Here is a 5,642-nt window from a genome sequence, read left to right on the forward strand (position 1 = left end):
AGGTATCAACCTCAGATTTATAACTACAAGTTAACAGGTCTGAGATTGAGGTGGACATTGAAACCTCACTCAAACATATGCAACTTTGTCTTAATATTCTGGACATAAGAATCAGGTTACATTTTGGATCAGATGCTGTATGCAAATATATAAATATATATCCAAGCCATTCTCTGGTTCATTCCTCAAGGCAATGCCTTGACCAATCAGAATCAACCTACCTAGTTTAAATTCAAGCAATGTTTGGCAGTTACCTGTCAGTCATCGTCCAACAGATGCATTCTCCATGACAACATCTGTACCAATCAGATTCCAACAATCACTAACTCTTCAGAGAATCCCTACAGTATGGAAGCAGGCCATTCGGCCCAGCAATAAATGTTGCTCTCCTCTACTGTGGTAATCTTGGGGATGTCCTGATGTGTGCAGAATTAATGTTTCAAGCCCCGTACGACTCTTCTTCAGAAGTACTGTACTACAATATAAAATGACAATTAGATATTAAACCAAGATTCTCCTCTACCATTCTGGTGCTGTTTAAGATTGCTGTTCCTACTGCAACAAGAACACAAAATTCTCCTGGCCAACGTTCTTCCTTCACTCACCAATCTGGAGTAGATTCACTGTGTCTTTCATACACAGGATGTTGGCAACACAGAATACCTGCCTCATTTACCTGCACAGCAATGACAGCCTCTGCGCTTGTAAAGTAATGTGATGCTTTGAGGCATTCCCACATTGAGATTAGACACGATCGAAAAACACTAATCATTGAAATGAGAGACGGGGTCGCTGGTTTTGGACTTGATCCAACTGTATCTCATTGAGATCAGGAGGCACATACCTCCACCTGGGAAAGTGAGAATTGAACGTAAATGTACTTTTGTTAAATCTATTGTGACATTTTTATTTAAATATTTATACTCCATTGTTTGGCCACAGCTAAATGTGAATTCAAATAATGGTAATTTGATCACAGTGAGATAGATTGTGATGTTCAGATGACAGCCTGTTAACCCCAGTATTACTCCCTCATTCAACTAGACAGATTTAAATATAGCCTTTGACTAACAAAAATAAATCTCCTACATTATAACAGTCATTAAACCAGAAAAAAACTGCCTGGGGACATCATGAAAGGTGCTATAAAAATGCTGCATCTTTTGCAATTAGAATACAAAATGCTTGAAACACTTTGCAGGTCAGGCAATATGTTCAGAGAGAGAAACAGAATTTTGCTTACTTACTAAGGGTCTCCAGGGTTTTGGGGATATGTTGGTGGAGTGTTTGCTCAGATCGCATTGAATGATGGGTAGCTCAATGGGCTGAACAGCCTACTCCTGTTCCGATGTCCTTAACAGTTCAGACCCACAATCCTTCATTGGAACATTTTTCAGGGCCACACTGATACTATACTGAACACTGATAACCATGAAATCATTGTTGATTGTCAGAGAAATCCATCTGGCTCACTAATGTCCTTCAGGGAAGGAAATTTGCTGTCCTTGTGACTCCAGACTCACAGCAACATTCTTGACTCTGAATTGCCCTCTGACATGGCCCAGCAAGCCACTCAGTTCAAGGACAATTAGGGATCTGCAATGATTGCCAGCCTTGCCGCCAACAACAACCACATCTCATAAAAGAATAAGTTTTTGAAAATTTTGTATGTGGCCTTTCCAGATATTCTGTAAAGTGACAGATGACAGATTTGTTGGACATTTGTTGGAGCACGGTGCTCAGTTTTGGAATGGAGTGTGTATTCCCAATGCCAAGGCAAAGCATCATCATTTGAAACAGTCATTGTGATTCGACTGACCCCATGATGCAGTTACGAAAGGAACAGAGCTTTGACAGGCAATTTGGATTCAAGACAGCAGTCAAATCTCAATGAATCACATGAGTGGATGAATACATTATTTTCCGTTTCTGAAATTTGATGGGGCTGCATTTTGGTAGTATATGTTTAATAATTGGTAGAAGCCCTTAGTAAATTGCTACAGAACAGTCCTTTCTGAATCTGATCAGGAATGAACAATCACTCCTGAATCCCCTTTTCTTGTGGAAGGTTATTTGTGCATCACACCTGAAAAGCCATTCCAATGCTAGGCATGAGGGAGTGATGTGATAACCAGTGGTGGCGACAAATACAATTACTTTGGACACAGCACTTTAGGAAAGGGCTTTTGCTCAAAATGTTGATTCTCCTGCTCCTTGGATGCTGCCTGACCTGCTATGCTTTTCGAGCACCACACTCTCGACTTTAGGAAAGATGTCTAGGCTTGGGAGAGAATGAGAAGGAGGACACCAGGGACTTCAGTGGGTCAGGTGGTGGCGGGAGGAGATTGGAGAAAATGAGGCTTGTTCTCCTCAAGACCAGGGTGAAGGTAAAACGTAATACGAGATGTTCAAAACAATGAGAAGGATTGATAAGTGTGAATGAGGAGAAACTGTTTCCACTGGTTGTAGGGTCACTAACCAGGGAATGCTGATCTAAGATAGTTGGCAAAAGAAATAAAGAGGGAAGAATATGAATATGTATTTTATGTAGTGAGTGCTCTGGAATGTGCTGTGTGAAAAAGTCATGGAAGCAGAATTAGCATTAACTTTCCAAAGGGAATATGGTAACTTATTGAATAGAAATCTATCGATATAATAGTGGGGAAACCAATTGGGTAACTCATACAAAGGGATAGCAGGAGAATGGGGAGGCCAAATGGCTTTCATTTGTGTTGTCGGATTCTTTTACACAGCAGCACGTACTGCATTCTTCAAGTATATTGATTTCAAATAGCCTTAGGTTTATGACACAGCACAGATGAGTAAGAGAGAGTGTTGCGTTAGCAATGATTAATTTTTTTCTTGATTCTTAAATCCAATTTGTTCAGGGCTGCACAACAGGCAAAGTTTCAAGCAACAACAGACTGCGCTCCAACACTTGTTTTTCTGCCTCGTGTCTCATTTCCTGAAGCAAAGTTCAGGCATTTTTTTTCTCTTCCCACTAACCCCACCAGAACATGGCTAGCACAGATTGTCATTGGCTTTCCACACAGCAGTCCCCAGGTTTGCATCTAACCACTTAACTCCTCACAAGCTCCCACTGTCAACCCAGAGGAAGTGGCAGCTACTGTTGCAGCTGAAGGTCAAGGGATAAAACCCATTTTTAAGCATGTAGTCTAGTGTGGTTTTGAGGGGTATGCATCGGAGGTGTTCATCCAAGGTCTTGCCTGTGATCTCAGGTTAGAGCAGAAGGCAGTGCTGTAATGGCAATGTCAATGGAATTGCAATCCCAAACCCTTGGCTAGTGCTCTGGGGTCAGGGGTTCAAATCCCACTATGGTGGATGGTGAAATTTAAACTCAATAAAACCTGGAATAGAGAGCCAGTCAAATGGCGGCTATGAAATCACTTTCAATTGTTGTTAAAAGCCATCTGGTTCCTTAATATCTTTTAGGGAAGGGAATCTGCCATCTATTACCAGTCTGGCCTACATATGATTCTCCAACTGGCCTCTTTCATCAAAGACCGCAATTTCCCCTCCGACGTTGTCGACGATGCTCTCCACCGCATCTCCTCCACTTCCCGCTCCTCCGCCCTTGAACCCCACCCCTCCAACCACCACCAGGACAGAACCCCACTGGTCCTCACCTTACACCCCACCAACCTCCGGATACATCGTATCATCCTGTCATTTCCGCCACCTCCAAACAGACCCCACCACCAGGGATATATTTCCCTCCCCACCCCTATCAGCGTTCCGGAGAGACCACTCCCTCCACTACTCCCTTGTCAGGTCCACATCCCCCACCAACCCAACCTCCACTCCCGGCACCTTCCCCTGCAACCGCAAGAAATGCAAAACTTGCGCCCACACCTCCCCCCCTCACCTCCCTCCAAGGCCCCAATGGATCCTTCCATATCTGTCACAAATTCACCTGCACCTCCACACACATGATTTACTGTATCCGTTGCACCCGATGTGGTCTCCTCTATATTGGGGAAACAGGCCGCCTACTTGCGGAATGTTTCAGAGAACACCTCTGGGACACCTGCACCAACCAACCCAACTGCCCCGTGGCCGAACACTTTAACTCCCCCTCCGCCAAGGACATGCAGGTCCCTCATTTCCCATACTCCCACCTTATCTCAGTCCCAACCCCCCGATTCAGCACCACCCTCTTGACCTGCAATCTTCTTCTCAACCTCTCCGCCCCCACCCCCTCTCCAGCCTATCACCCTCACCTCCTTCCATCTATCGCATTCCCAGCGCCCCTCCCCCCACCCTTTATTTCAGCCCGCTTGGCACACCAGCCTCATTCCTGAAGAAGGGCTTATGCCCGAAACGTCAATTCTTCTGCTCCTCGGATGCTGCCTAGCATACTGTGTTTTTCCTGCACATTTTTCAACTCTGGTCTCCAGCATCCACAGTCCTCACTTTTCTCCAAATATGAAAGATCCCATTGCATTAATAGTCAGAGCAGAGAAGCTTCCCCAGTGCCCTGAATACTGCTGATCCCTCACCAAGTATCTCTAAAAAACAGATCATTTTATGATATATCACATGGGTTGGTTAGCTAAGTTGGTTGGATGGCTTGTTTGTGATCAAGTGGTACTAACAGTGTGGGTTCAATTCTTGCTCAGGCTGAGGTTACCAGAAAGGACTCTCCTTCCCAACCTCTCCCCTCGCCTGAGGCATGGTGACCCTCAGGTTAAACCATCACCAATCATCTCTCTCTAATGAGAGGGCAGCTTCATAGTTTGGGAGGACTATGGTAACTTTATCATTTTATGCCAATCTGATTGCAGCATTTCATATATTAGTGAAGCGTTACACGACTGTTGTAAAGTACTTTATTGGCTTTGGAATTGTCCAAGATTATAACATAAATCACGCTCTTCTTTAACACTTTCTTCATTTGAACCAGTTGACTCCTCGTTACTATATAACTCACTGAAGACTCTGCTGTGACCTTATATCATTGATGTCTAAACAAGGAGTGCTGTCAGGTACTCTTAGTTTAGAGGCACATAAAGATGGCGATTAGCCATGGAAATGGGTGAAAAGAGGAACTCACTATTGAAAAATGATGCTCTTCCATTACAATACTCACATAAGGTACTGACAGTATGAGAACTAACTTGGATTCACAACCTCAGGATATCTCAGAGCACTTTACAGCCAAGAATTACTCGAGAGTGTAGCACTGGAAAAGCACACAGAAAGGAGCCTGGGCCGGAGTAGGTCTGAGACAAGGCTGGCCAGAGAGAGGGATCTGGGCCGGAGCCCGGAGTGGGAGGCAGTCTGAGACAGGGCTGGCCGAAGAGAGGGGTCCAGGCCGGAGCCCGGAGTGGCAGGTAGTAGGTCCAGCGGGCACAGACTCAGTGAAAAGGACTATAATTCGAGTACTTTTTAAACAAGTTTTTATTCCAGTACTTTTTAAAGCTTTGTATTCTTATTCTAAACTACTTCCTTCTTAACTCTTTCAAGTCTGTTACGGACACAAAGTATCTGTACCTAGGTACCCAGTACCCATGATGGCGTCAAAGCGGTGACATTACAAACATTTCACTGTACTATTCTATCCTGTTCTGACGGTGCAGCACTCCCTCAGTAGTGCACTGGAGTGCCAGCCTGGAGTTTGC

At 44.4% G+C, this 5,642-nt stretch overlaps 1 protein-coding gene across 1 annotated transcript in view; it reads right to left on the bottom strand.

Moving 5' to 3' along the window:
• Positions 1-4,836: 4,836 nt before the first annotated feature.
• Positions 4,837-5,642, bottom strand: part of rad51c (RAD51 paralog C) — a 36,858-nt gene continuing 36,052 nt past the window's right edge. The window contains exon 9 of the mRNA XM_072589997.1: positions 4,837-5,642. This exon is cut by the window's right edge and continues 702 nt beyond it. The gene's annotated coding sequence lies outside the window, so the exon portion shown is untranslated.

Source organism: Chiloscyllium punctatum, chromosome 19 (assembly GCF_047496795.1).
Source record: "Chiloscyllium punctatum isolate Juve2018m chromosome 19, sChiPun1.3, whole genome shotgun sequence".
NCBI classification, from domain to species: Eukaryota; Metazoa; Chordata; class Chondrichthyes; order Orectolobiformes; family Hemiscylliidae; genus Chiloscyllium; species Chiloscyllium punctatum.